This window comes from Notothenia rossii, assembly GCF_949606895.1.
Source record: "Notothenia rossii genome assembly, chromosome: 3".
Classification (NCBI taxonomy): Eukaryota; Metazoa; Chordata; class Actinopteri; order Perciformes; family Nototheniidae; genus Notothenia; species Notothenia rossii.
Genome location: NC_136901.1, coordinates 18,459,406 through 18,468,686, shown reverse-complemented (window position 1 = coordinate 18,468,686; position 9,281 = coordinate 18,459,406).

The window sequence follows — 9,281 nt, the reverse complement described above, 5'->3', positions numbered from 1 at the left end:
TATTTTGATAAAGTATTTCATTTTTCTAGTTTGAACTTTTTGCATACATAAACGTATATCTTACATTTCCTTTGTGAGAGAATTACGCACACATCTGTCATCTCAAAACATTCTATCTGTTTTATTTATATATATATATATATATATATATGTTGCACTGTTGGAGGAGCCTGTGACCTACGTTTTTCATTGACATATCTACACTGTAGCTAATGGGCAGATTACAATAAAGCCTTGAAACTTGAAATGATCAAAACTGCATTGTCTCACTTAAACAGCCCTAAAAATCACAAACTGCCTTTAAAGAAACCCAATTCCTTACAAAGTACTTCATATTCTACCAAGAAACCGAATTCCTTACAAAGTACTTCATATTCTACCTGTTGTAAAGTGTTGCACACTTCAAAATGTATCTAAAAGTATCTTAGTAACACAATCAAAAGCAAAAAAAAAAGCATTAATGTTAACAAAGCATCAAATGGCTGACTCCTGAGATCCTTAATGTCCCCCTAACATGACACTTAGACTATGTACATCATCCAGGGATCAACACCAGTAAATACAACTCTCTTTGTCCGATCTTCAAGCTTCAAAGGGCGGCCTCATGAGCTCCGAAATGTCCCCCTAACATGGGATTTAGACTATTTACATCCTCCAAGGAAACACACCTGTATATACACCTCTCTTTATCCGTTCCAAGAGCCTTGAAGGGCGGACTCAAGAGAGACACTCCATTGCTACATATTCTTATTAGTTTTTATTGATAGGAAAAAAGGACTCCTATACCCCTAGCTATTTGTAAAGTCGTATATTTCTAAGTTAAACTTGAAAACAGGTCATAATCTTGTGTTTGAACAACCTTGAGTTCTAAGGATGGATACATGAAAAAACCCTATTATCTCAATAGATGATGGTATTTTCTCTCTTCTGTCAATTATTCTTGTGAGATTTAGATGCTAACTTGATTTTTGAAAGACAAAAAACAGTGGTTATCTTTCAGAAAACTCAAAGACCCTGTCTCCCTGTGTGAACTCAAAAAGCCCTCTCGAGGGTGGGAGGGAGGGGGATGTGTGTGTGAGAGACAGAGAGAGAGAGAGAGAGAGAGAGAGAGAGAGAGAGGGTGGGTGGGAGGGAGGGATAGCATGCAAGGTGGAGGAAGGAAGAAAATAAAGGGGAGTTATGATTTTTATATTTTTGATTTTTTAAAAAAATAAACTAGCCAAGATGATCCTTTTAATCCCCTCTTAACACTCCAGGGCTCATTTTACCGTAAAAAGAGTCGCTATGTCGTATTATTATTAGTAAAGAACACTATCTTATAGCAGGCCCTCTTCTTGGCCTATACAGGACTGTCTCAGAAAATTAGAATATTGTGATAAAGTTCTTTATTTTCTGTAATGCAATTAAAAAAACAAAAATGTCATACATTCTGGATTCATTACAAATCAACTGAAATATTGCAAGCCTTTTATTATTTTAATATTGCTGATTATGGCATACAGCTTAAGAAAACTCAAATATCCTATCTCTAAATATTAGAATATCATGAAAAAGTATACTAGTAGGGTGTTCAACGAATCACTTGAATCGTCTAATTAACTCGAAACACCTGCAAGGGTTTCCTGAGCCTTGAAAAACACTCAGCTTGGTTCAGTAAACTAAATCACAAGTATGGGGAAGACTGCTGATCTGACTGCTGTCCAGAGGACCGTCATTGACACCCTCCATCAGGAGGGTAAGACACAAAAAGAAATTTCTCAAAGAGCAAGCTGTTCACAGAGTGCAGTTTCAAAGCACATCCACAAAAAGTCTGTTGGAAGGGGGAAATGTGGCAGGAAACGCTGCACAACCAAGAGAGATGACAGCTACACGTGTCAAAGACTTGGAGTATGAGGTAAGACTCCTATCTGGTGAGCTCAACAGAAGATTGGAAGAACTAGGCATAAGAATGGAAGAGGAGCTCAACAGAAAGATGGAAGACCTCAGCAAAAGTATGGAAGCACAACTCAAGAGAAGAGAAGGCGAAGGTTCTCCAGACACCACAACCGTAACTGAAGCTGGAAGACTCAAGAACTGCTCAACACTTACGCTACCGGTGATAGCGGCTGGAGAAGGAGGATTGAAATACCAATCATGGACTCACAGAGACATGGAAGCATTAGCGGCAAAACTACATCCACTTACACAAGGAGGTCAGAAGTGGGTGAACGATCTGGAGAAATACACAGTCCAAGACCACCTGTGCTTGGGAGACATGAGGGCACTGCTTGGACGGATAGAAGGAAGACTAGAGGCAAGAGCAGTGGGTTCCAAGGCCAAATGCACCAACTCTCCAGATTACATTTTCTTCAACAAAGTCAGGTCGAGGTATTGGGCTGCCATTCGTCAAATCTACCCAACAACACGGAGTTTACATGCCCTCAACAGCCTGAGAAAATAACACAGAAAAGAAGACATGTATGCCTTCCTGAAGAGATGTGAAGGAGTGTGGGAGGACTGCACTGGAGAACGACATGACGTTTCACCGTCTGTCGTAATGCTGTGGTTGAACGCGGTCATTAACGCCCTTCCCCAATCAGTGCAGGCAAGCCTGGGAGATGTGGTGGCATTAGACGCTATACCCATTGAAGAATGGAGACAACATCTCATTTACCACGATATGAAATACCAAGCAACCCAGAGGGAAAAAGACGAAGAAATTAAAACATTACAACTAAGACTCTTGAAGATACAAATAGCTGAGAAAGATACCGAAGCTAATAAAAACAAGAAAGCGGCAAGGCAAATGGCAGCTACATCAGAGAAGGCAGGGCAGATTCCTCCAACAATTCAAGCTCAGGAAGAACCAGAGAATGCAGTGCAGACATCTCAAACAGTTGAATCTCAGATAGTGCCAGAGAATCCGATGGAGAACCAACAACCAGGAGGTTTCCGAGGAGGCAGAGGCAGAGGAAAAGTTCTCCGGTTCGAGGGATGCTACATATGCAATCAGCTGGGCCATTGGGCTAGAGATTGTCCACGACAACAAATGAAATACCCACCACATGCACCAAACAACGGCCCACCATGCAGTTTCCATGATGACGAAGGAGGCAGGGGGTCCCAGAGATGTCAAAGACGTACAGGATTTCCAAAGATGAACCAAATGCCACTGACAGCCTGGTATCATCCACAACAATGAGGAAGCTTAGAGGACAGGACCATCAGGTTATGCATCTTCAGCACTAGAGTATTTTGAAATCCAGCTACATAGAGCCACATATGTCACCACAGGAGGGAGAGGTTGAATGTTATTTAAAAGATAGTGAGTAGAATATTGCATTTACACAGATTATCCACCAATTAGAAGTAGCAGAGTAGAACATTTAGCAGACTATTTTTGTAATTATGAGAAGGAAAATACATTACGAGTGATGTTGTTCCCCCACACAGAAAACTATTGTGTCCACACAACTAGTGAGGTCAAGAAGACGGGCTTCCACCCAAAATATGCAAGGGGCGGCGATACACCTGACGTGAAGCTGTCCAGACCTGAAAACAGAAACTCGATTCTGCTGTGGTGAAGTCTGGCTACAAAGGGAGGTGTTCCGATAGGGTCACTTGTCTCAAACCAGTGAAGAAGTCAACAAGAACCCAGCTGAACTAGAGAGTGACTGTTAGCGGGAGAACTGTGACGGAGCGACAGAGACTGGCCCAACATTTTCCAGCCAGTACATAGATAGACCCCGTCAGAAGACCGGGGCTGTGTTTAAAGGGGAACTTCATTTATTCTTAGCCAGAAGTGCAGTTTTTAATCAAACAATTATGTGATTTATGGAGTCAGATTACATTTTTCTCATAAACACAATTTTATAATCGGTCTGAAGTGTCTGTTTTAAGGCGTGAGCTGCAGATTAAATAACATAACACTGATTGAGAGCTTGGAGGAAGAAGTTGTAGGGTTTTTACAACAGTTTCAAGAATCAGTTTTATTTTATTATTTCTTGAGTAACTTTACTGATTTATAGTGTAGTGCGTAAGGCAATATCTCATTTTGAGTGAAGGGCACCAGCCCTTCATGCAGGTCACTCTCTGTGAGAATAGTTCATATTTTCCCTCCAGTTTGGAGAAAGATTATTTTATCATATGTTAGTTCAGCAGTGTCAACCAATCCTCTAATCCTAGAATTATTGAGACGCATTGGCGACACCAGGGGTATTGTTTTTCGCAGCAACGATGATGCATAATACCATGACAAAAGCCATTATTGAAACAAGTAAACTATTAGAAGTGCTAATGGAAAATGTTTTGTGAATATGCATTTATACCATCAGAAAGCCATACATCATATGATATTTTTGTACGCCTTGTGGGTACACGGAGAATTTATATTTATTTAATGCAACGTTATGGGTTTTACATGTCCTGTTCAGAATAGGGTAATCATTGCAATATTAATTGAGCATTTTATGCTCAAAGGAGGGAGTGTCCTGATTATACAGATATGTTGATTCGGTGACATTGTAGTTAATAAATAATAACATGTAGTCAACAATAGGTCTCATAACAACAAGAGGTATGCCGAAGCTTGGGCCTTCTCCAAGGAGGGAGTGGTCCAGTTTTAGATATTAGACAAATAGAAGTGGATGAATATGTCAGAACTCTGAGTAATATTATGCAAGTTTTGTCTACACAGCAGGCTAGGAAAACTACAGAGATACCAGACGAGACACCAGAAGAGACTCCTGTTCGGCCAGGTGATTGGGTGAGGGTGAAAGTTCACAAAAGACAGTGGGCTGATCCCCGGTGGACGGAAGTGTGAAAAGTTGTAACAAACTTCACACGCGCTCCGGTTTAAAGGTAAAGAAAAAGGAGCAAATTGACACCACCTCACACATTGTCACCCTTCACTGGCAACTTCCAGAACATTATTGGGAGTTAGGACTGATTTGGCAGAGCTGGAACAAAACAATAAATAGAAATAAGATAAATATAGAAACAGCTCAAAACACAAATTGTCTATAGATTTTTATAGATTGTACATTAATGTGAAAACCTAGTTTTTTGTTTTACATCTGAAAAAGAGTCCAATTTTTTGTAGGTTATTTTTGTACTCATTATTTAAATTCTGTAACGGACACAACCAGGGATAAAATAGAGATGATGACGAGAACAAAGCCAGGGGTCCCCTAGGGATAAGAGGCAGAATAGCATTGTTGATTGTGCTCATTACACTTGGCACCTTTCTGGTTGGAAGGGGAGTACAATATCAAGTAAAACATGGAACCATTAGTTCACTCATAGAGAATGCCCACATCACTAACAAGACTCCAGCTGTGTTTCACAGACTTTCTCTTATCCCCAGAGCCAAAAGGTCAGCTGAGTAACAAAAGGACGAGTTAGAAATACTCGTTCCCAAAGGTGAGGCGGTTATAATCAAGATGATTCGCCCCCCTTATATGCAGTTCTTGTATCAAATGATGAGATGGGTTTAAGTGATCGGGATATGTAAGTGATGGGGATTTACAGATTAGGGGAATCTCTAAATACACTGGATCCATGTTTTAGTCTGTAGCAGAAACACCACCTGTTAAGTTATGAACAACCGACCGGTGACCTGAGTAGAATTATTGAAAATGATTACAGTTGAAACAGGCTACTAACCCACAAGTACAGCTTTGTACGTACAAACTCTATGAACACAATTTCCCAGCAGATAGTGGCGACATTGCAGATATGTCCAGTCACAAAAGTTACTTATGTTCTAAATAACAGTGAGATTTAAAGTCATGGAGAAAAAATATGGAGACGTTCTTTTAAAGTGTGTGAAATATGTGGTGCTTGAAACATCTAGGTATTTAAATGTATAGAAGAAAGTGGTTTCCTGAAAGAGTTAATTGGAGTAAACATGTTACAGTGGGTGAAAACAATGTTTAGGGATATGGTACAATTATTAGAAAACATAAACTGGGCTTAAATGACATTTAACATCAAAGAAAGATAGTATGGTTATGAAAATAGAGTGGGAAAGATTGGATTTATTTTACCTCAGTGTGTTAGAATTAACTATAGATAATGCGTCCCGAGATCTCTCTCTCTCTATCTCTCCGCCTGTCAGAACGCTACGACCCCAACTTCCAAGCAGACAAAAGACCTCACCACGGAAGACTCCTCCTTCTCCATCGAACAGACAGAGAACCAGAGCTGAACCAACAATGACAAGACTTTATCCAGAACCATCTCCACCTGAGGAATCCAGAACTACAGGTGACATAAAAAGGCACACTCTCATCGGTCCCCCACAGGACATGAAGTTCCAAGCTGAGCCACAAGATTTGGACACAAGAGCAGAGTGTGGGACATGAGAGCAGAATACGCCCTCCATGCAACAAAGTAGAGACTGTAAAGGAGGAGATGAAAAGCAAAGCAGTTGGGCCACTCAAAAGAGTTACAGCGGAAGGATCCAAGAGCAGATGGACTGAGGAGAAGGTGGACGGAGGAGAAGACAGGTCGGAGGAGTTGCCATGCTCCGGCAGAACGTGAGGGGGTCGTGGCTTGACAACCAGAGGGGGAGAGAAGGAAAACGGGAGTGAGTGAGTTTACACATAAACACACTTATTCACCAATGAGAAATACGTAAAGAAAAAGATTTATTAGCCATGAATTAATCAATTGGTGAATTTATAAAGGAAGAAAGAGGAAACTATTAGATAACCCTAAAAAAACACTGAGGGTAGAACATATTATTCAATCTTTTCATCATATGAACAAATTATTCTTGAAGAATTTTTTTATTCATGTGTGAATTTGGGGAAGATTTAATTTGTTACATTATAGACCTACAGTTTAAAGGGATGGTTTTAGTAACCACTCTATAAAAGCAGACAAATCTTTATTTGTATGGAAAATGTTAAAGGTAGAGCTAGTACCAAGCCAAAGATGGTATTCCAATCTAGAGTATTGATTTCTCCGTTGTAGCATGGTTATTACCTCAGGAGGGAAGATTAAGGTGGAAATAACAGTTGTTTTTCGTCCAAGATGTAGAGTTTTAAAAAGACACTGGGCAAAGAGAGATTGCACATTTTAATTAAAAAAAACTAATATAATTGGGAGTAATACATGCGGGGCCTTGGATCACTCATTGTGATGGTGCATATTTTACAACAAATATCGTTTAGGGAGAAGGGGTCGCTCGACCCACCCTGCAGATGTTTTAAATCTTACTTGCAGCTTCAGAGGGAGCGCACGGCACCAGAGTATGAGTTTTAAAAGACAAGTTCCACCAGCTCCTAATGGTCATCCATTCAATCAGTGATGAACTGACATTTAGAGATGTTATTTAAAGGAGAAACATATCTGCCATAAGTGTAAATTCCTGAATTGAACTGCAAACCATTAATGAAATGACTTCTGTTTTAAAGTCCTTGTTAAAGGAGGGAGTAATTATCACATGCTCGGGCACCCAAGGTTCCACACACTGTTAAAGGGGTTAGCATAGCTATTTAAGTAGACCAGAATTGAAAATAAATTAGTATAATGATTTATTGATATTCCACTGGTTCTCACACCATTTCAGGGACTTTATCACTGCATTAGAACAGACCACCCAAAGGTACTGAGTAGGAACTTTTAAGTGATGAAATTCTAAAACTGTTGTAACTGACCAAAATCTTGTCCCAGAAATGACTGTCTAGAATGCCGTACCCCAGAGTAGAATGCACAACGGCCCCTTCTAGAGAACATATTACTTTCATACCTTAAATGGTATGAAAGGAGGGAGGGTAAATTTCTCATGAGGAGACAGTTACAAATGCTGGCAGAACAAGACGACCCACCCCGTATACAGATGTTGATGACAATGATGAGTTAGTTTAAATGATATGGATGTTCGGAGATGAGATTGATCAATGAATGTCCAGCTGATGTGATTCTTTAAATTATGAAATCATGTGAAGAAGTGAGCAAAATAAAATGCTAAAATGGAGTGAATCCATTTCAATTTACTTTACACTATTCCAAGATAGTTTATTTTTATTTTTCAATTTACTTTGCCAATCCAAGATCATTTTATTTGATTCTTTATTATTTTATACTATTCTAATATGGTGGATCTCATGTTGTAAAAATCCTTGCTATTCTAAAATGGTTTGTTTCTTTTCACTTTGTAAAAACAAGTGCCTTAACACTGAGCGTGGTATGAGAACGGTTTCTGTGAAAGGAGGGAGGAAGAAATGTTCTGATACCAAGCCATTGCTGCTATTTTGAAGAATGATACTGAATGTAAACACTAGAAGTTATGCACAAGGGAAAACTTTTATGTTTGAACACAGACAAGAATTTATTTTGTATTTTTGTAAAGTTAAGCCTATTGAACCATTCCATTTTGATTGTATGTTTGTTAATATGAGATATGTAATATGCAAAGTTCAGATGAAGAACTCATTGATTTCAGTATCATACACACCTTTTAGGTGTCTAAGGAGGGACTGTTATACATTAAAATCAATGTTTTAATGGGGAAATGTAGTTTAAACATGCCCTCAGTTTTAATGCAGTTTTACACTGAAAAACCGGAAATACTTGTGCACAACCAGCTGTTAAGCTTTATTCTGAAACTCTTTCATCTCCGGTTGGCAGTTAGCATGTGGTACATTTACAATTTCCTAAAGAGGTGAATTTAGTAGCGAAATGATATGGAGTGGTGCAAACCGAAGCCTACTGATTTAACACTACAACTATAGATGTCGAGATACTACCATGCTGAATATTAAATGAAGGTACAGTCTATTTGAATACATTATTGTTTACAGGCGAGAGTAACATGTGACAACATCCGGAATGACCGGAAACCAAACCAGCCGAGAAGTATTTTTTGGAGTATTGATTACAGCGTTTAGAATGTGTTACATGAAAAGTGATGAAAGAGAATATGAGGAGAAAAGGCGTGTTAAGCATATTTGAATGTGAAAAGAACCAATCCTCTGTTTAAATGCAACAACGGACATTGGAGACGAGGCGAGCCGGCTGGCGGGGAGGAGCCAGCAGAGGCACCGGACGAGGGATCGGGTCTCTTCTCTTCCCTAACGAGGAGCTGATCACAGCTGTTTGTCTGACTGAACAATACCATGCTTGTGACATACCCGCGCCTTTTTTAATTAAAGTACCCAATTGAACTTTCACAGAGACTCCATTTAGTCTCCTTTTAAAGCTTCTCTCCTGGACGGGAGAATAACGAACACAGTTTACAGTAGTTAAATGAAAATAGTGGGTCTTGGCTGTGAAAGTTAAGATAAGAGTAGTTT